Source organism: Choristoneura fumiferana, chromosome 29 (genome assembly GCF_025370935.1).
Source record: "Choristoneura fumiferana chromosome 29, NRCan_CFum_1, whole genome shotgun sequence".
Classification (NCBI taxonomy): Eukaryota; Metazoa; Arthropoda; class Insecta; order Lepidoptera; family Tortricidae; genus Choristoneura; species Choristoneura fumiferana.
In genome coordinates this window covers 10,967,643-10,990,453 of record NC_133500.1, presented here as the reverse complement: position 1 = coordinate 10,990,453, position 22,811 = coordinate 10,967,643, and the positions used below count along the sequence as shown (strand labels likewise).

Genomic DNA, 22,811 nt, shown 5'->3' with positions numbered 1-22,811 from the left:
TTCTTGGATCAAATCATAATGATTGCTTGTGGGCTTATAAATTTGCAGGGTGATTTAATAAAAATAAACTGAATTTGTAAAGACATGAATTGTTTTATTTTAATAATAATAAAATATGTTTCTGTGATACAAAAAGTAGGACAAAAATTAAAAACATATTTAAGAAAGAAAGAAAGAAAATACATTTATTTAACGCCATAAAAACAAACGTGGCGCTGATTTTCAGTGAGGACCTATTTTAGTTTAAAACATTCTTCAGTTGTTTTTAGTAGTTTAACATTTTGTGTAGTACTGCCAAGGACATAAATATACCATTTAAAACTGCACAAAATTAGAATCATCCTAATACTCATTAATACATACACATTGAAGAACTCATAAGTATGTATACTACACATACACTAATTTGTATACATCAACTGTTACATTAACATGTATATGATATTAAGCTAAAAAATAAATATTCACATATATGTAACTATTGTAGCTGCCAACCCTAACGCTCCGCGCAGTCATAGGTATAAATATAAATTTCAAGAATACGGCTAAGTTACTTGTATTGTGATGTTAGTTACATTTGGCACTTAACATTATTTTTGGATATATAAAAGTTTTCCAAAAAGTTTGTCGACTAATGTGCCATCAGTCTTGCAGTGAGCAGCTTCATACAATTTTGAAGCAGTGAGCCGTCCCTGCCGAATATAATGCCAATATTTACTATTTACCTGATTTGCTGTTTCTTGGTTTATTTTTTCTATATCATCTTTACCTATTTGGTGATCTAATGTGTCTTTAAAATATTCAAAATCATGATTACTTTCCTTTTCAAAAAAATCTACCGACATGTCAAAGAGATTAAAAGTTTTTTTTTTTATTGTTGTTGTAAATTACATATTAGTGAACCTTTTGCATCTCTTTGCACACATTGTTCATAAAAAGTTTGTAAAATTGTAGGATCTCTTGGAGCCATCTTAATTTTTTTAACATTTTTGTATACATCTTCTGCCAAAACATGTTTAGTTCGTTCAGATCCCAAAGTAGGCTTAATCCAGAAGCATTGTGTAGATGTGCAGGAAGGCTCACAACTCTGCTTTTCAAGCCAAAATAAAAGCAGTAAAGAATGCTTGCAGCCACCTTAAAAAGAAGAGGTTGGTATAAATAACTGATTGATTTGAGGTTAAATTGGTAACATCCTGCCTATTTTTTTATATTTGTAAGTAATAAAAAAACATTATAAAAAAACTATAGTTACAAAAGACTTTTTTTTAAATCAATCAAAGTTACGCAAGGAAAGATTTAATAGATCTTACCTGCAGAAGCTGCACAATCAGAACAGTTTGACTAAGATTTCGGCATCAGTTTCCCTTATTTTGGCCATTACAGTATATGACTTTTGTGTTCTATGCTCTGGTACAATTCTGGCTTTGACAATACAGATTCCCAAGCTTCTCTGCACTTCCACATATCCACAGCTGAGGACAAGTAACTATCCCGGGATGACCTAAAAAGGGGAGAAAATAAATTCAACTGTAGTACTATTTAATTTGGTATCAAAATAATAAAGTTGTTATTTTTAAGCCAGAAATTTACTTACATAAGAGCTTTAGCTCCTCTTATTTCAGCGATGTTGTGGTTGCTAGAATTCGTCATGAACTCCAGTATCATAACATTGTCCACTAGTGGCAAATTCCGGGAATCGGCTTTTTCGAAATTAGCCGTCCTTTTGGCCATTTTCTGTTCCGTTAGAGGATAATATGCTGGTTTTATTTACTCTTTGTGTTTAAATAACAAACAAACTACAATTACTACAAAACGAAACGATACGTCAACGTCACGATTGTGTTTGACTTAGACTAGACAGTCGTCGGTGTTTTTTTTTTTTTGAATAAGGCATAGGAATCATTATCCATTGTTCATTTGATGACGTAGAGAAAGGTCATTTGAAGATCAAAACATTTCAACGAATATCTTAATAATGTATGTTTTTTTTTTAAATCTGATACATAGAAACTGTACCGAAAGCTTGTTTCTCGAAATGGTTTTGAGATTTCCATACATATTAAAAAAGTTAGCATGGCTAATTCCAGATTCTAGGTCAAAGCTGTAGTTATGTGCTCGCTAGTTCGCCCACGTAACTACCTAATATTATTTATTAATATCTGGGTGACCGAGCTCCGCTCGGGCTAAAACTCGGTACCAAGCGTTTTCCCAGAGATAAGACCAAGCTAGATCGATTGTTCCTCCCCAAAAACCCCTACATACCAAATTTTATCGAAATCGGTGGAGCCGTTTCCGCGATACCCGAAATATATATACATATATATATATATATTATTAACCCCCGACGCAAAAAGAGGGGTGTTATAAGTTTGACCGCTATGTGAGCCTGTCTGTGGCACCATAGCTCTTAAATGGGTGGACCGTTTCGAATGCGGTTTTTTTTTAATTTAAAAGCAGAGTTTCTAGCGATGGGTTTTAGACATGTTTTATCAAAATCGGTTAAGCCGTTTTTGAAATATTAAACTTTGAAGTGACAAAGTCCGGGGTTTGCCAACTTTTTGATGGTTAGGTTATCTAGGCCTGTAGAAGTGTAGATATAGATCCCCAAAGCCCTGTACCTCTACAGGAGATGTGCAAAGTAGCTAAGCGGTGCGAGGATGTGTAGTGTTGATGGATCGAGGAAGGATGTGTCGTATAGGCCAAACATAATAATGTATCTAATGTATTTTTATAACATCTTTTGCATCATATCGTCGCTCGGCAGGCAAAAGTACTAAAGCGACACTTCGTCAACTTTACAGGAGAGCCATTTAAAGTTTTTTTTTTACGAAAAAAAAATCATAACTTTTTAACCAGACAACCAATTTTAAAATTTCTTTGAATATATGACACATAATTTAATAGACTATAATAAGGTTTTAATAATTCATAGCAAAATCCACTGGTTTAGGAGATAAGTGTCGGTTTAGTAAGTTGTCCCCTAGTCATCGAGCAAATGTAATCAGGCAAAAAGACTAAACGTAAAAATTTACATCAAACGTCATATTTCAAATTAACTAATGTGATTTTTCGTCTGAATAAATTTAGTATATTTTTACTAACTACACACATTTTTTTCTTATCAAACTGTTCGTAATGCTGATTTAACAAATCGCAAGGGAAAAAATATTCCAAAGTAGGTACCTACTGAACAGAAACTATTATATATGTTCTGTCAAAAAAGATTTATCATTTCATTTCACTAACGTCTAGCATAGTATGTTTAGTGTGCAATCCTACGGGTAATGAAAATTGTGATGAAGATGAGGGTAGCTTTTCACCACCGACGTACACGCCAAGTAGCCGTGCAGCAAACCGCTGGCACGTAGTTCATGGTTGGCCGTTCGAGGTCTCCTTGACAATGAACCCTGGATTGGTTCGAAACTGTCGGGCACACCTCGACTATTACGTGAATGACCCATGCCTCTTACCACCCAGTCCATCGTCGTAGACGTAACATAGGATGGAGTCTCCATCCTACGTTACGTTCACGTACATTGAAGTCGGTTAAAAATGTATGGAATGCATGACGTCCATTACGTCCAATTGCAAAGCAATGGTCATCAATTTCTCTAAACAAATCTGCTTGCAAGCAGTGTCATGCCAGTTGTATGAAGTTGTATGGTTCAAGTCACAAGCTTTAAGATATTTAGGTAATTTAGGTACCTACCTAAAACTGAATACAACGGTTATCATTTTTGGATTTCGTGAAGGGTTTCTAACCACCTTTTATTAAATTTTCTTCACTTTTTACCTCTTTTTTTCAAATTGCCATCGAAAGTAACTAGTTTTATAATTGAGTACCTATATATAAAAAAAACTTAAACTTTTTATTTCCGGCAACATGATTCATACAATAATTACCTTACATCCATATAATTAATAAAACACAATATAATACAATGCCCCGAGCTGCGCTGCCTTTAAAAGAGGAAACCACCTTTAGTTAAACTCCTGTGTTTTTTCAATATCGAATTATTTATCTTACATAATAATATTAGTTGAATCCACATCTCGTCTCCGCCTCATTATCATCAGACGTGTAGGGATTGGGCGATCCCTACACGTCTCCTCTCCGCTCCGCTCGTCTCCGCCTCAGTGGCGCGGCAGCCAAACGAGACCGTCTTCTTCGGGTTAAAACCGCTACCGGTCCTAACTTGATCGCAATTCGCGAAACCAGTTATCAAAGTTTGAGAACCGACATGAGTCACGCGACCCGGGAATGTATAAAAGTAATGTTATGCCCTAATCAAGTCAGTGCAAGGCTCACGCGAGTGTGTATTATACCTTACCGCGAGTGTGGATGAACTAGTGCGAACGGTGAAGTGACATTGTCGATATTACTAAACTACTGTGTTGTGTTTAACCGTTTAATAAGTAAGTATCTATGACAGGCGTTTTAGATCTTTTGGTTTTAACGGCACAATTTTCTTTCGTCAAAGTTTCACGGCACACCAGTAAAAAAATAGGCAAGAGCGAGTCTGACTGGTGCGTAGAGAGTTCCGTACAGTATTTCCATAATATGTAGAACATAACGGACTGTTATGATATTAAACGCACACGCCACACGTCAGTTGTTTTCGTACTATTTTCTCATTAAAATAGCTATTCATGATTTCAATGCAGCATACACTTTGCGGCAATCGCGGCACTCCTCAAAATATACGTAGCACACCGGTTGAATACGTCTGTAGGGCCACTACGTAATTCGAAAATCGAAGTACGTATCGTACCGTCCCTCTCACGCTCGTATTAAATAGTATAAGCGTCGGCGGGACGGTACGATACGAACTTCGATTTTCGAATTTCGTAATAGCCCTGCTGATCTATGATCAAGAACGGTTTCGCACTACAACAATCCAAATCCGATCCTATTAATTACTTACTTACTAATCAATTGTTAGTCTGAACTTTACCTTACCTTTCGTAAAAACAGAAAAAGATAGCCTTAAATTTTCCACTGATCAGCCCCGCTACCCCGAAGTTCGAAAATCGAAGTTCGTATGGTTCCGTCCCTCTCGCTCTCATTTTAAATAGTATAAGTGACAAAGGGACCGAATCAAAATCAGAATCAGAATTATTTATTTGTAAAACATAGGTAAACAAAACACAGGTGGAAAAAAACTACAGTGTGTATCACTATGTTTTGCCTGTTGGCGTACAAATATAAAGTAAAAGTAAGAAATTTTAATAATAGTACTAAAAATTTAAAAATAACAAGCAAATCACCATGCAAGAAACAGACAGTAATATGAACTAATGAAATAAAAAAATATAAGTGAGTAATAAAATATTAAATAATAAACAATAATCAATCTATAATATTTAAATAATTGCATGTCAAAGGAACTGTAACAATGATAGTTATAAATCATAGTCATTTAAAAAATCCTGCGCACTGTAATAGCATTTTTGAATTAATAATTTTGTCAGGTTTTTCTTAAATGGTACAATGTATAATGTTCTTAAGCATACTGGAATTTTATTATAAATTCGAGGTGCCATTCCCAGTATGCTTTTGCGCATAAGTGCAGTTGTGCACTTTGTGTTTCGCACCATATGCTTATACTGTGGACGAGCAGGCAGCCTGCGTGTATCTGTAGTTTCAGGAAACAGTGCTGGGTTACATTTATATTGAAATTTCTAAAATGTACAGACACAGCAAGGAACGACACGAAATTCGATTTTAGAACTTCGTCGTAGCCCTGCAGGCCTTATCCTCGTGGGCCCTCACGTACTTTATAAAGGACCACTTAACACTAACAATAACGGCCGAACCTTACCAAAGCATTCGGTTTTGAGTGCAAAATTTTTTGCTGCTTTTTTAAATTAGCAAATCGCGGTTTTTCATTTACATTGACGACATGTTTAGGCACTGCACTATCTACCGCTCTAATAGCTGACGCAATAATTAGTTTTGTCTAGGTCATTCATAATCTAGTGTCTGCGGAACGACCTAGATAGCAGATGGAATTCCTGAAGTGAAATTACGTATAGAAACATTAAAAATGTTGCCACGTACCTACTCTTTCACTATTTTATTTACTACAATAATACAAAGGCAAAAAATAGTAGATTGTTGCACCAAGCAGAAAGTTATTTATTGTTGCACAGAGTGCCGATTTGGAGCCCGAGCGTGAGCGAGGGCTTTAAGAAGCACGAGGGCAATATAAGTTACTTAATGCGAGGTGTATAATCTGCTTTTATTTCAACTATTACAGGAATAGTAGACGAAAAAAAACTCATGCTTAAAACTTAATAGGTAAGAAATGTTACTAGCACTCGATGATTCAATTTTTGTAAGTTTACATTCGCACTCTCAAAAAATGTCCACGGAAAATTCGCAAGGTTCCCGCCAATTTGTTTTTTTTTTAATTTCTTACTTTTTTTGGCAGAGTTTGGCAGAGCAGATATTTTTACCCGCGATCTGTCAAATTTCGGATGGGTTCCAGGTTGGCCAACCAAACACACAGTTTTTTTTTAATACGGCTACTTACTATTTTTGATACGATTTGTAGCAACAATTTTTTGTACGCAATCTGTCAAATTTCATAAGAAATGTTGACCAACCGAACACTAGACTTTTTTACACTATGCAGGCTAATTTTATAGCAAAAATACTTGTGTTACCTCTTCGGTGGTGCAATTAAAAAAAAACTAAAATAATGCAATAAAGAATTTTCATACATTTTTTCTGCTCTAGAGCAGAAAAGTCCCGCTTTGTGCTGGGTATTTTGTGCGGAAGAAAAAACTATTTTCACTTCTCATGCTCGTAAAGTTTATTTATTTATTTTAGGAAAACAAACAGCTAGAAATAATACAAAGTATAAAACACATAAAAATATTACAGTAGCTACAACAGTTTCCACTATTAACAAAAAACATAACATGCTGCTCAGGCAAGACAAAAAAAAAACTAAATTTACAAGCATAACATCATCTTATTGTACCTATTGAGGCACATGAACAAAGTTATATAAGATTAAATACACTTGTACTAATTGAAAATAATTAATAAAGAGACTTATCGACAGGTTCTATTGCTAACATTAAGCTGGTATTTATTTAAGTTGGTATTTATGCTGGATCTAGGCGACATAAAATGACTTTTTATTATGCTCTAGTCTAGCTGTAGTGCATAAAGTCTTCTTCTAAGACCAAGGTAATGACGATGAGGTGCCAACAGCCACAAACAAAAAAGTATCTACATATTTTTTTAATAATTTTTAATTTATATAAAACTAAAAAACAATCAAATCAATCAAAATTAAAAAAAATATATATAATAATAATGCATAAAAATAAAGGGTACCTACATAGAAAGCGAACGATTGTTCCCACTGTTGCTATTTCATTTCCTGGCAATCTAAGTGAAAATCAGAATGTAAAATTCGAGCATGAAACCCATTTTCCCCTCGACGTATCTTCCACCCTCGCCGTACCGGGCTCGAGTAGCTATAAAATATGAACGTCTTGGGTAAAAAGGCTCGTTTTATGCTCTTGTTGTACAATCTACTATTAGTCCATCAGTAAGATTAACTATCGGCAAATATTGGACATGTATTTTTCCTTTTGTCAATCAAACAAATTATAAATGCGTCAATAAACTATGTTGAAGTTACGGTAATTAGCTACAGAATAAATAGGGCTATTTCAGCCTAAACATAGATAATTGAGATTTCTAAATACAGCGTGAAAACTAATAAAAATATTTAAATGACTTACCTGCGTCATTCATTAGTCCTACAAGGAGGCGTTTCTAATCGATATAAATATACGCATTCCGGTATAATGATATATGTTAATATGTTCTAAATATAATTACTGACGTCAGATAACTGTAGTAACGGTTTTAGGGAAATACTTGCTCTGTTCTCAGACTTTGCCTACTAAGAGATCGGCCGGCGTTGCGTTGCTCGTCGCAGCGTTAACGCTGCGATGTTTTACATATATGTTTATGATGCCACATTACCTAATGCGTTGCTTCATCGCACGCGACGTTTCAACGCGTCGAGGAACAAGGGACGAAGCGGGGGGAGGGTGATGTGCTTTGTATGTGCGTCGACGCAACGCAGGTGTGGCATACAATGCGTTGATCCGTTGCAACGACGCGACGCAGCGCAACGCAAACGCAACGCACCGATATGGCCTCCCACTCTAATGCGGTATTTGACAACGCTTGAATTTGCCACACTTGTGCTTCTGGTGGGATCATAATTATTTGATTTGAGTTCTATTCTGATGTGATAGTTTAATAATAAACAAAATATAATTGTTTCTTAACTTCATTTTGACTTTTTTAATTATAAAAATAATTTGATTTCATAGATCTATTTTTGAGCGCAATACTCCAATTTTATCCGATATTGATATCGGAATTCCGATATTGAGATCTATATCTAATACCAGTATCGGAATTAAAAACCTTCCGATATTATATGCCCTATATAATTCACATCTAATGACGTAGGTACATTGAGATAAGTTGCTCCGTAATACAGTAAGCAATTCACGCTGTCATAGCGTCAGTCGCATCATTGAATCATTAAATGTATAATGCGTGGGGTCAACATCCCCTCAAGGCTTATCACGATGCCTTGACGTCATGCGAGGTCGTGGATTCAATGCCGGACAGTGGGCTCGTCTTATGCAACGGCCAATTGAGATTGCGATGAGATGAGACAGATAGCACAGTATATCTAGTACATTCGAGGTCGGATTCTTCTAAGAAGAATTCTCGCTCCGCTGAGCTGTTTCCACTAAAGCTGCGCTAAGCGAGGATAGGTTATTGAAGCATTTCTATTGGTTCATGAAAAACATGTTCCTCGCATGATGATATCCGCAGGTACTAAGGTTACCGACATAGCCCGAAGAACTGCGAGACTGAAGTGGCAGTGGGCGAGGCTCATTGCTCGCAGGACTGATGGCCGATGGGGTCAGAAGGTTTTCGAATGGCGTCCGCGGACCGGGAGACGAGCTGTCGGTAGGCCTCCAACAAGATGGAGCGACGACCTGGTTAAGATCGGCTCGGATAAGAAGACCGGTCTGAGTGTAGAGCCTTGGGGAGGCCTATGTCCAGCAGTGGACGTCTTTCGGCTGACAATGTTATATCATGATGATGATGATGATGACATTAATAATAATAATAATAAATGTTTACTTCAGACATACATAAGTAGTCCATATACAGTAGGCATACAATAAAACGAATCCGCAACCAATCTTTGGTGGTAATGCAGCCTAAATCAGAAAACACTGTAATTGGATCAGTAATATAACGTACAAACAGAACACAATATCATATTAATAAGATACAGCACGATTGATAAACAAACAAGATATAAGTAATTATGATTTGATTCTAATTGATTTTCCCTATTTATCCTGGATTTGTCAGCACTTGGACTAAGCTATGTCGGATTGTCTGCCGGTGGTAAAAAGTATATATTTATTTTTTGCGTATATTCGGTAGGTCTGAGAATAGGACGTAAACTATTTTTCATAATTCTACGCGGACCGAGTCACAGGTAACGGCTAGTATAACAATTAAAAAAACCTTTCTAAAGTCAAAGTAAATATTTTCAATTTAGGCTTAGGGTAGACCGGGGACAACTGAAACGATTTGGCTTTAATCGCCTCGCTTTTTATTTTTTATGGTTAGAAAGATGTAGACCTAAATTATTTTAAGCTTAGTTAGCTGGTTCCTAATAACATGAACTTGAAAGGTTATCACCCATAGTTATTGACCATAACGTAATAAAGATATTGGGGCAGAGTGGTTCAATTGACCACACATGACTGACAATTGAAACACTATGTGGGGTCAATTGAAACACCCTAATATCTTCGGCACAATTAAAGTAATTTTATCTGTTACAATCTTTTTCATCGCTACCATAGTAGGTATACAATGAGCTCATCAAAAAGCAAGAGCACTTGTGAATGTCAAAAAAATCTACAACGAAAGTTCTTGTACACCTTTACTTTTATTTTACATTTATTTCTTTCAGACATTAACGGAAATTTTCGGAGGCAATATAGGCTTATTTTACATTAAATTGCATTTTAACACGGATAAAATACCAAACACCACCAAAAAGATGGACAGGCGATATCCGGCAGCAAGCTGGCGTAAACTGGATGCGAGTGGCAATGGATAGGCAAGACTGGAAAAGTAGAGAGGAGGCCTATGTCCGAAGACGGGCGTTATAAGGGCTGTTATAGATATAGAGATAGATAGAAAATTACCAAAATATAATAAAGTAGGCATCGTTAAGCCATCCGTTTCTGATATAGGGACATACTCGTATGTTTTAATTTCGAGTATTTAGCTCATCGGTAATTTAATTCAAAATCTATTACCAATCCCCAACGATTACGCAACTAAAACAAAATAACTTTTTTTATTTTTTTGATCGAAGGCCAAAGTCCAAGAATCCGATTCGTTTTCCTGGTACACCCCAAACTTGCAGGTCACAAAAAAACTGTCTCATAGGCAAGATATCATATCTGCTACTTATCTGGCAGTGGCGTGATGTAGCCACGGTTCTCGGTAGTGCCGTACAACATTCCCGGTCTCATGAATGGACTGGGGTGACCTCGTTTGAGTGGATCACGGGACAATCCTGTTTGAATTATTATATTTGCACATTTAAATTTATTAAATATGTTTGATACATTGTAACTTGGTGGTGGAGAACAATAAATAAATTATTATTATTATAAATAAATTATTTGTCAAATTTACTTTTAGTTAGGCACAACATTTTTTTTAAAATTTATTTAACGAGTATTTTATGTCCATTTTGTAAAAAAGTAGCAAAATAGGGGTTTCAATTTGTTTTTTATAGGGCACTTACTGTTATCTACTTTCATAAATTAGTTTTATGTACCTATATAAGTACATGATAAAAAGAGTGGGTAAGATTATGACTAACGGCAATTTTTGGTGCAGTTTTAGTTAAACTTATATATTAAAACGGTACGTAATCATGTAAAAAATAAATGTCATCTAGGTATTCACGAGTAAAAAACCTCTATTGAAATACCTGATCTGTACTTGACTAAACAATTAAATGTCACAATTACTCCTATAAACTAAATACACATTCTATTAAAAACTCTTATATTTTACGTAAAGTTATAAAATTAAAAACAAGATAGCATATCAGTTTAAATACTTACTTTAAAACAAAATATAAATTGCGCATTATGCTTCAATCAGTGCGTTACATTTCCTAATGAACATCAAAGTGAACATAAGCCCTTGCTAATGCCATAAATAATGATTATTTAACTAAAAAATGGCGTGGTTTTATCGTTTTAGATAGTGTTTTAACTATCACCATAGGAAGCCGTATAAATCACGACAATATCACGAGTCGTGCCCTCAAGCGCGCATGATTTGTATCTTCGTTGTTTAATCTCACAATCCTAAGGGTGTGTATGACATTATTAATCATAATCTACAATATATGACGCCTTATTTTTACTAAACATTGCATAAAAGCAAGATAAAAAGGAATACAGACAAGAGAGAAAAACCCAAGGCTTTCTAGACAACCTTTCAGACAGGCAGAAATTATGATAAATACGTGGATAGATATTGTGTACCTAAAACACTGTCTAGTGAAAACAGATTTACGTCACAGAATTTTTGCGATTCGAACAAAACATTCAGCCTAGTATTTCGACCTATAGGTAGACTCTAAAGCTGTAGGGCTTATCGTACCGTCTCTCTCACTCTCGTACTAAATAATATAAGCGTCAGCGGGACGGTACGATACGAACTTAGATTTTCTAATTTCCTAGTAGCCCTGCAGGTCGTGGATTTGAGCATGGTCTCTTATATCCGAGATTATCGAGATTTTCGTACGGGTTTTTAGGGTTCCGGAGCCAAAATGGCAAAAACGGAACCGTTATAGTTTCGCCATGTCTGTCTGTCTCTCTGTCTGTCCGTTTGCGGCTTTGCTCAGGGACTATCAATGCTAGAAAGCTGTAATTTTGCACGAATATATATGTAAATTATGCCGACAAAATAGTACAATAAAAAAATAAAAAATAAATTTTTGAGAGTACCTCCCATAGACGTGAAGTGGGGGTGTTGTGGGGTATCGTTGGATAGGTCTTTTAAAATCATTAGGGGACTGCTAAAACGATTTTTCGATTTAGTGATTTGTTTCCAAAACTTTCAACTTTAAAGTGCAAATTTTCATTAAAATCGAGCGTCCCCCCCACCCCCCCTCTAAAATCTAAACCAGTGGGTGGAAAAAATGTAATAATTCAGGATGGTAGTAGTATATCAAACTTACAAGGAAAACTATACCGGTTAAGTTTTCTTGAAAATTATTAGTAGTTTAAGAGTAAATAGCAGTCTAAGGTATAAAATATACCTAAACTTGGAATATTCCGTACACAATACGAAATCCTTGGAAAATTATTTAATTTTTTCGTAATGCCTACGGAACCCTATTTCGGGCGTGTCCGACACGCTCTTGACCGTTTTTTTGTACATAACACGATTAGGCGTATGATTATTCAAAAGATTAATTTAAAGTCAGACTGCTATCACGTTATCACGCAAGTGCCACAACATCTTAGTCATTTAGCATTGGAGGTTCTTTCTTATCTTCTATTTATTAGATTCCTAATGTATCATTATCTTTTTAAGTTCTTATCGTGTTTATTTATCACAGATAATTGTTGGTAATATAGGAAGTGAGTTATTTAAAGATTCTACGTCTCAAGTGATTTGTTGAAATGTTTTTTTGATCGATTACTAGTACTAGTCCTGCGGTTAAACACTGAAAAGTACACGTAGGTAGGTACGGTGGGAGTAGAAAAACCTTCGTCAGTTATTAAATTGATTTCTTTATACAGTCATAGACTCTAAGTACGTTTTGAAACCAAAGCACTAAGTAGACAAGGGCATATGAAATTATACTTACTAGACATGATAATAAGGGTCCAAATAGTATACACCACTAACATATACCTAGTTTCATATCAATACCAATTTGAATCAAATAATGTTCTATTTAATTGTCAGTGTTTGTCAGTGCCAAGGTGTAGTGTTAGGGTTGCTATGGTCACCTTTAAACAAGATTATGTTTAGCAGATTGACAGTTTGATGCAGTATGTCATACTCAATTGGTAAAGTAGATTATCGCTCATACTGAGCAAAGAAAAATAGATAGGTTACGAACCTTTTTTTACTCCGACTGTACATACATATAGGATATAATAATTCTGAAGTGGTCAGTCGATCACCAACTTATTGGTTAGACACCAAGTTTATGACCAAGATCCTTATGGGAGAACGCCCTTACTGATATTGGCGGAGAAAAATCTCACAGGCTCTTACAACCCAAATATCAATAACCGAAATTACTTATATTTATTTATTTATTAAGTGCATTATTGATTCAAGGACCTTATTCATTTTCAAAATGTTAGGCCTAATGAGGGAAAGAAGGAGCTAAGTCACTTTTTGCCCTTAGTCGCACAATATAGGCAGTTCGCAAATTGTGTAGCTTGTTGTATCCACTAACTTGACACTAAAATAGTTCTCTTGTCTGGGTGAGCGGTTGGTTCCGAAAGAGTGTGACGTCTCTCGATGAGAGCGGAACATAGATGTCGCTAGTGCTGCTGCATAAGTAGCGCAGTAGAAATAAGCAACCTGAGATATGAATGCATAGGAAAAAAAATCGTGTCTAGATTCCTGTCCAGCGGTGGTATAGGGGTTATAGCACGCAGCACGGATTGCTGAGGACCTGGGTTCGATTCCCAGCGCTGGTTTCTTTTCTGGTTTTTCTGTGCATCCATGTCTCAGTTTGTATTTTCGATATGGTTTCACGAGATACCCGTAAAAGTAACAAATTTGGAGTTGAAATAAAAAATACAAAAAGACTCCAAAAAAAAACTAATCATACTAAAATAGTGTCAAAATAACAGATTTCTGATGTTTTAAACTTCCGTGCTTTTCACTCATAGTAGACGTCTACTCGTGACTTCAACCACTGTAATGTAGTTGAAACGTTGAGGTAAATATTACTCGTGTGTTAAGCGAGATAAGTCCCGCTTATGATATTTAACTATAACAAATTTGTGTTTACTTTACTAACATAAATTAAGACTTAAATTGTAACATACTTTTAATTCACTAACAAGATACATTTGTTCAACGAATCAGATTTTTTTTAATAACGGAATGTCCTCATATATTGCCCACATGTGGCCCTCGTACAGGAAGCACGTGGCATCCGTAATCTGTAGATGTATGACGCAACGCGCTGCGAAAAAACGATCAGCCGAAGATTTATGGGACAAGGTAGCACTCACGCTAAATAGACTTTTAATCAGCTTTAGATAGAGTGCATAATATAATGTGTCCAAAGGAGAGATAATTTGAGGGAGAAAAGTCCTCAAGTGGCGACCACGAACCGGAAGACGAAGCGTTGGCAGGCCTCCCACCAGGTGGACTGACGACATCGTGAGAGTTGCGGGAAACTGATGCAAGTGGCGAGTTGTCGTGCATTGTGGCGTTCTAAGGGGGAGGCCTTTGTCCAGCAGTGGACGTCTTCCGGCTGATGATGATGATGACTAATGTATTTCCATCGCCACCACCGCTACACTAAAGCGTTTCGAACTCAACCAGAGTTCATCCTCAGAGCAACAGGTAGCGGATGAGCAAAATAATTGTTTTTAGTATCTCCATCGGGTGAAGTCGGATCTCAATCGGAATACGGCCAGCTATTAGGCTCTCCTCCCCCCCCTCCCCCCGCCTAAATCTGTGACGTAATTTATGGACGACCCCCAAACAAAATATCAAAATTTGTTCATATAGTACTATCATTAATTCCCACGGGAAAATCATGAACATCCATATCTCGTAAACCGTAATTAAGTATAATGGCTTCTATGTAACTCAAAGTCATAGTTTAAAAATCGAATAAGTAACAGGAAAAAGCACAACTATTATCCTTGTCAAGGCATTTTCGATCTTAAATAACCAATGCTTAGATTCTTTTTAAGGGAACTGAGATATAACCGTCTCTATCCAATACGCTCAAACAATTACCGACATTCTTTTCCACCGATAAAGTCCATTTTCAATTGCATACAACTTTTTACATTCATGCCATTTGAATTTCAGTTTTAACGTCTAATATTAAAGGTTAGTTTTGTTTGGGGAGTAGAAATGTATATTAAAGAGGTAGTCGTCTCTCTGTCTGTATGTGAACAGTGTCACGTAGTTAATTAATATGTCAGAAGATTTAAAGAGATAAGATTGCATTTATACTTTTAATTTTCATTTAAATTTTCATTTTCATACTGATATTGCTTCAATTAAAGGGGTCTATACGGCATGGAAAAACCGGCCAAGAGCGTGTCGGAAACGCCCAGGATAGGGTTCCGTAGGGTAGGCTAGCCGTAACGAAAAAAATCCTTACAAACATGACAGACAGAATCTCCGTCTGCGTAGAATGCGTTTATCGCTATCCCGCGGGAACAATACAATTTTCCGGGATAAAAATTATCCTATGTCCTTCCCTAGGACTCAAATTATTATTATTAAATTATTTTGCAGGTGGTAGGACCTTGTGCAAGGTCCGCCCGGATTGCTACCACCATCTTGCTCGCTAATCCTGCCGTGAAGCAGCAGTGCTTGCATTGTTATTTCGTCGTGGAGAGTAAGACAGCCGGTGAAATTACTTTTCTTTTTTTTTTAAAAACATGGCTAAATACAGTAAAAAGAAGGGTAAAAAATAATAATAACAATAATAAAATCATTTATTGCCACTGAAAATAAGACTGGTTACAAAATAAATAAAAAAAAAACATAAGCAGGTGGCAATGGGCTCAGGCTCAGCATAAGCTGCGAGCCAAGGAAACTTGCAGCGCTGATTTTCAGCCGGCGCCCGTACTTTGCCGAATATTCGGCCGAATATGAATATTCGGCAAACCTGCCGAATATGCCGAACACCGAATATAAAACGAATATTCAGTCCATCCCTAATATTAACCAAGGAATAAGTAATTTACAAATAAATTAATTAGCTAACGGCGAACACTACTTTTTTACCCGACTACCCCAAGGAAGGTTATTCAAAAACGAAAACGTTGAGTTCTGCTAGTAAAAAAAAAATCATAGTCATAATAAATCGTCTTACAATCACACCCTCGTAAGAAATTCTTTCTCAAAAATCTTGAACATTTACAGAACGAAACGAAGGCAGCCTCACCGAAATTAAATAGTTCTAAGACTTGGGTCTTGTCCCTTCAGACAGGCATTTAAGATTAAACGTTTATTTAATTCAAGCCTCTTATTTAACTTTGAATACAGAAGAATAAATAATACCACCCCCATGGAAAACTAGGGTGTAAGTTTACAATGAATATTTGCGTATTTGTATGTAGTGTCGCATTATACTCGAATTTTGTAGGGTTCCGGACCTCAGAAGAAATAAGATTTTGGTAAAAAAATAATTTTTAATACAAGCTTTTTGCTGACTTTACTTACATTGTCATCCAAGCTACATTTCCGTACCAAAGTTCAAGACGACGCTATTGACCGTTGAGGAGTTCCGTTCTGCAGAGACGATCCTGGCCGGTCTACCAGATTATTGAATTGTCACCACATACATAAGTATGCCAAGTTTCAAGTCAATCGGACCACTGGAAGTGGGTCAAATTTAGCTTCCAAGATTTGACCCAAACAAACAAATATAAACAGGGCAAGTCGACATCGACTTTTGACATTATTCCATAAGAGCATGTGCCACAGAAATTAGTACAGTCAAGGAAACTGAATCACTTTCAGAGGAAGTCATTACGATTTTCCTTGTTAATTAACCTCCTGAAGCACAATTTGAACCGAACGTCAATCAAGTAAAGTTCAATTTTTTTCCTGTGTCCGCAAGTGAGTCCGGGGATCCAGGAGGTTAATGCGATGTCACTATGACGTTTACTGTGAAATGGTTCCATGGTGGCCCATGAATTAAAGTCCTTGACTGTACCAGGGTGGAACCTTTGTACTACTAATGTCATGTTGACATTCAATACATTAGCCAAAGAATTCATAGCAAAATTGATTATGAAAAGGTACCACCCTATAGGTACCCCTACCCCGCGCTACGTTGCCTTTGGAAGATAAAGCCAATTTTAACTAACTTTCTGTTTTTTAAATACCTAATTATTTACGTTACTATAAAAGCTTGTAAAATTCATTAAATGTAGAGTAATTAAATTATATCTATTTACATAAAACTATCTTAAGTTTAAAACAAGACTCCAACTCCGACTCCGGTGGATGCAAGTGGCCAGTTGTCGTTCATTGTGGTGTTCTAAGGGGGAGGCCTTTGTCCAGCAGCGGACGTCTTCGGGCTGATGATGATGATGATGATGAAGTTTAAAACACATAGAAAAAGAAACTAAAATTAAGACAAATTATTTAAAGCGGTCCCCTCAGGCAAGGTACAGATGATACTGGCAGCGCTTCCTCTTCTAATAGCTTAGCTAATTCTTTGCCAGCTTTTCGGTTCCTATTATTTTTGCAGGTGGTAGGACCTTGTGCAAGGTCCGCCCGGATTGCTACCACCATCTTGCTCGCTAATCCTGCCGTGAAGCAGCAGTGCTTGCATTGTTGTGTTTCGGCGTGGAGAGTAAGACAGCCGGTGAAATTACTGGCACGTGAGGTATCCCATCTTAGGCCTCTAGGTTGGCAACGCGTCTGCAATACCCCTGGTGTTGCAGATGTTTATGGGCGGTGGTGATCTCTTACCATCAGGAGACCCACTTGCTCGTTTGCAATCCAGTCGTATAAAAAAAAATATTAACGTCTAACAAACACACGTCTTTACAGTGAAACAAACAAACAACCTCTGTGTTAAATATTTCTTTCTGAAGCCCCAAAGCGCTAGAACCCCACGGACGAAGGACCTAGGAAATATAGATTTATATAATTTCGCTTTTTCAACCGCTTCATACTTCACCGGCATTTAGAAGTACATCAAATGCCGTGAATTCCTTCCAAAGAAAGCCATTCATCACTAAAATACCCAAGGATTGATTCACGTCTATTCTAGAAAATAATTCGCAATAAACTGAGTGTTTTCAAAATAGTGGTAGAGACGGACGTCTCAAAACGCTAACAGTAATTAACGTGAAATAACGTTAAATAAACTAGTTAATCGTAGTAGCAGTTACGTTATCGTTGTCAAATAAAACTTTATTCTGGATTAGAAAAATAAGGGAATCTCGGTATTTAATTTAATTAAAATTAATATAGATTTAATGTATTAGAATAAGCACTAACATATGTATTAAGTTCTTTCTTTTGTATACTAACCGCCTAAATAAAGAATATTTAGTTTAATTTAATTTAGACATTCAATTTCATATCCAACAGTTTTAAGACCGTCCATGGGGTAATGGCGTACGCGTAGCTCGAAAAAAAATTGCGAAATAAATAAAGTAAATAAATTTGCTGCATAACTTTCGAAAAACGGTACTAGTTGTGTGTGTGACAGATAGTGTGTGTGCGTGTGTCTATGTCTGTGTTTATGAGTGACATGCAGGTATGTAAGTGTACAGAATTGTAAGTATTATATATTTTTTATAATTAAGAATAATTTAATTTTAACGCTCACCTAAAGTGTTGTGTCTAGCCAGCATCAGCCGTTGGTTTCTTGGCAGTGTCATCGACGTTATACGGTTCGTTAAAGTCCAGAACTATTCGCCACTAGCCGCATATTTCTGACTTTCCAGAAACCAAATCGATACATGCCGTGCCAATTATAAACAGATAAACAAAATCCGCTAATACGGTGCGCGTGCGATTCATAGCGGAATGCAAGTTTCATAACAATGCTAAGTTGATTATGATTAGGTACTTTGTGCGAGAAAAACCTATCGCGGCACTCTTTCAATCATCATCATCAGCCAGAAGACGTCCACTGCTGAATAGGCCTCCCCCTAAGAACGCCACAGTGAACGACAACTCGCCACTTGCATCCACCGGTTACCCGCAACTCTCACCTAGTGGGAGGCCTACCAACGCTTCGTGTTCGCGGTCGCCACTCGAGAACTTTTCTCCTACATATTTTTCCAGCTATGTCATCATCATCATCATCCCAGCCTATATACGTCCCACTGCTGGGCACGGGCCTCCTCTCAGAACAAGAAGGCTTGGGCCATAGTTCCCACGCGGGCCCAGTGCGGTTTCCAGCTATGTATAAAATAAATATAAAATATATATCACAGGACAATTCACACCAATTGACCTAGTCCCAAAGTAAGCTTAGCAAAGCTTGTGTTATGGGTACTAAGCAACGGATAAATATAATTATATAGATATAGATACTTAAATACATATTAAACACCTAAGACCCGAGAACAAACATTCGTATTTTTCATACAAATATCTGCCCCGACACGGGAATCGAACCCGGGACCTCAAGCTTCGTAGTCAGGTGCTCTAACCACTAGGCCATCTGGGCGTCTGGTGGTATGTCGGTGACTTTAGTTCTTCGACGAATTTCCGTATTCCGGATTCTACCGCGCAAAGAATTTCCAAACATAGCTCTCTCCACAGCTTGTTGCGTGACTCTGAGCCTCTTCAAGAGGCCAACAGTAAACCACGTCTCAGATAATTCAATAAGCAAACTCTAATATACTAGTGACCTGCCCCGGCTTCGCATAGGGAATATTTCGCAAAGCTCTGTGCAGGGGGCGACACTAGAACAAACCGTAAACTAAGCGCCTTGACAACGTCAGTTCTCTTAATAGTTTGTCGTCATGACGGATCACGTCATATTTATTTTATTAGTAATAAAATAACATGATATTTCGCATCGTTCATCCACCATTACCTCTCATATTTCATTTTATAGATTTTTTTACCGTACAACGGCAAAACCTACTAGACACTGGCAAAATTGTCCTCCAATGGACAGAGCCATATTTTTCTAAAAAAACAACAACAACATATTTCAATCGATAGTAACGATAGATATTTCCAAAAAAATAATTGAAATAATTATGATATTACCTATGGCATCCTACGGTCATTTAAAATACATTTAAGAACGAAAACATTCAGAAAAATGTTTACGGTTTGTTCTAGTGCTGCATTCAGACGGCAGAAGATTGCAGTAATATTCTCTACTAGCTTTTGCCCGCGACTTCGTCCGCGTGGAATAGTAATTTTGGGGATTATTTAATTTATATAGGATACCTATTCTGCCAATAATAGTACATAGAAACTTCTATGGTTTACCGAAAATAACCTATTTTAATACATTGCTATAAATATAAACTAATTTTTTTTGTTCTTCCATACATACATCCATCCGATGTTCTTTGGTAAAACATAAATATTTTGCGGGTAGCCACATTTTAGCAATACGACGTGTATTCTACCCTGCCAACACAAAAGGACTAATTCTTCATAGTGAACTCTCACCTTACGTCCTTTACTGTAAGTCAAGGCATTTTTACTAAGCATAGCTACACATATTTCCGATAAATATACTTATACGTAGTAACTTGTTTGGAATTCCTTAAGAACTTTCATCCCCATATTTTCAAGTAAATAGGTCGAAATTAAAAAAAAGCGCCAGAGCAAATATTTATTAGGGTTCCGTACCTAAAAAGGAAAAATGGAACCCTTGTAGGATTACTTTGCTGTCCGTCCGTCCGTCTGTCTGTCAAGACCCTTTATCTCGTAAACGCGCAGAGTATAGGTATCGAGTTGAAATTAAGACCCTAAACTCAGGTCAATAGTCTCGAAAGCTGTGAAAAAATCAAACCTCTAAGTCAAGGCAATCATCAAAAGCTACAGTCATTCAAAAGGTGTTTTCATACAAATTGCCTCAACAGAAAAAGTTATAGGGTACTTCCGGCTGTCCTAGAAACTTGGAATTTTGCATAAAGGTAGCTCTTATAGCAAAATAAATAAGAAAAATCTGAAAATCATAATTTTTCATGTCTGACTGTCTATGTGAATAAGCCATCTAAAATGACCCCACATTGCGTACATTTTGCTTATGAGTTTAGAAGGCTCTGCTAACACTGCACCATCCCCTCTGCTAACATCCCCTAGCAGGTAACATTTTCAAAAACGCTTGAACAAAAGTTTCATAAAGAACCATCGATTTATCTTCGACAATGACGATCTTCCATATAAACTTTATCCCCTATTTCACCCCCTCATAGGAAGAATTTTCAAAAATGCTTGAACAAATATGTATTTATCTCTTATGACGTGTCCAAATGCCAAGTTTCATAGAGAACCATCGATTTATCTTCGACAATGACGATCTTCCATATAAACTTTCATCCCCTATTTCACCCCCTCACAGGTCGAATTTTCAAAAAGCTCAAAGAAATATCGATTTATTTCTTATTAAGCGCCTAAATGCCAAGTTTCATGGTTTTAACTTCGACAGCGACGAACTTCCACCTTATAAACTTTCATCCCCTATTTCAACCCCTTAAAGCCTCTTTTTCGCGATAAAAAATAGCCTATGTTCTTTCCCAAGGTCTATTCTATCTCTGTACCAAATTTCATCAAAATCGGTTCAGCGGTTTAGGCGTGAAAGCGTAACAGACAGACAGACAGACAGACAGACAGACAGAGTTACTTTCGCATTTATAATATTAGTATGGATAGTATGGAAGTATGGATTGTGAGACAGACAGTGTGAATTGTTTTATACCATACTAACTAGCTTTTACCCGCGGCTTTGCTAGCATAATCCATTAAATCTGGCAGTAGAATTCAAATTCCGGGATTACATTAAAGTTTATTTTGTGTGACGAACACCAGTGGCATTTTAATTGATCAAAGTAGAGCGGAGATTGTCTTACCCGCTCCGGCGCCTCTCTAAAGGCGCCGTCAAGATTTTCCTTTGCATTGGAAACTGGAAAATGGCGCCCTCTGTCATCTGTCGCCTAAAGCAGCCACTACTCTTGCTTTATCCCGTTGCCTATATGTTATTCCAGGGCCCGATTGCATAACAAAAAATACAAGCTAATAGTATTAGCGATTTTGTAATGAAATCCATACTAAATGCGAAAGTGTGTTTGTATGTTTGTGTGTATATGTGTGTGTGTGTGTGTGTGTGTGTGTGCGTGCGTGCGTGCGTGCGTGCGTACACTTTTTGTGAAAATGTCCATAAGCGTGAAAGTGTACCTCTCAAACACACGCATACAAAAACATTTACAATAGCTTAGCATTTATAATAATTATTAAATCGTATTCTTTATACATTGCTCCGTATTATATTAGCCCCATTTCCTGTGCTTGGGCGGAATAAAGTGATGTCACACTGAATTTGAAATCATTCCGAACTAATACGCAATTTGGTTGAATTTTAAAATGAGACGCAAAGAGAATGAAGCGAGAGAGTTCTCACGTGTAGTCCAATGAGGTTTAGGGTTACGTGATCTAGTTTCCGTGCCTTGGCTGGTTTTGGAAACGAATGAGCCCGTTTTTTCCGTAGATAACTGAGGATCCTGATGCGAGAAACTGCGGCGCTCTCTACACGCTGTTAAAAAAATCCTGTACTATACACCTACTGTAACCCATATTAGATCTACTGATACTATACGATACATTAATTATAATTGTTTTCTTTGGTGTTATTTATTATTATTTGATTAATTTTGTTTTTTTGTGATTAGATGGATAAAATTTCTTATCAAGCAATTAAAAAAAAAATATGATGTAAATGTGATTATAATCTTCAATAAATTTTATACATTACGTT

The 22,811-nt window shown here is 36.7% G+C and overlaps 1 protein-coding gene, 1 long non-coding RNA gene and 1 other non-coding gene across 4 annotated transcripts in view; 1 reads left to right on the top strand and 2 right to left on the bottom strand.

The window, feature by feature from the left end:
- LOC141444101 (neural/ectodermal development factor IMP-L2-like) overlaps positions 1–22,811 on the top strand; it is a 109,077-nt gene that overhangs the window by 68,127 nt on the left and 18,139 nt on the right.
- On the bottom strand, positions 217–1,462 carry LOC141444102 (uncharacterized). Of its 2 annotated transcripts, none has more exons than XR_012453124.1 (3): positions 1,311–1,462; positions 770–1,134; positions 217–496 (listed from the first exon to the last, which is right to left on the bottom strand). It is a non-coding gene; the product is annotated as an uncharacterized lncRNA (long non-coding RNA). The 2 variants fall into 2 exon arrangements; XR_012453125.1 differs by lacking the exon at positions 217–496 and adding an exon at positions 652–692.
- On the bottom strand, positions 19,465–19,538 carry TRNAR-ACG (transfer RNA arginine (anticodon ACG)). Its single transcript has one exon. It is a non-coding gene; the product is annotated as a tRNA-Arg (tRNA).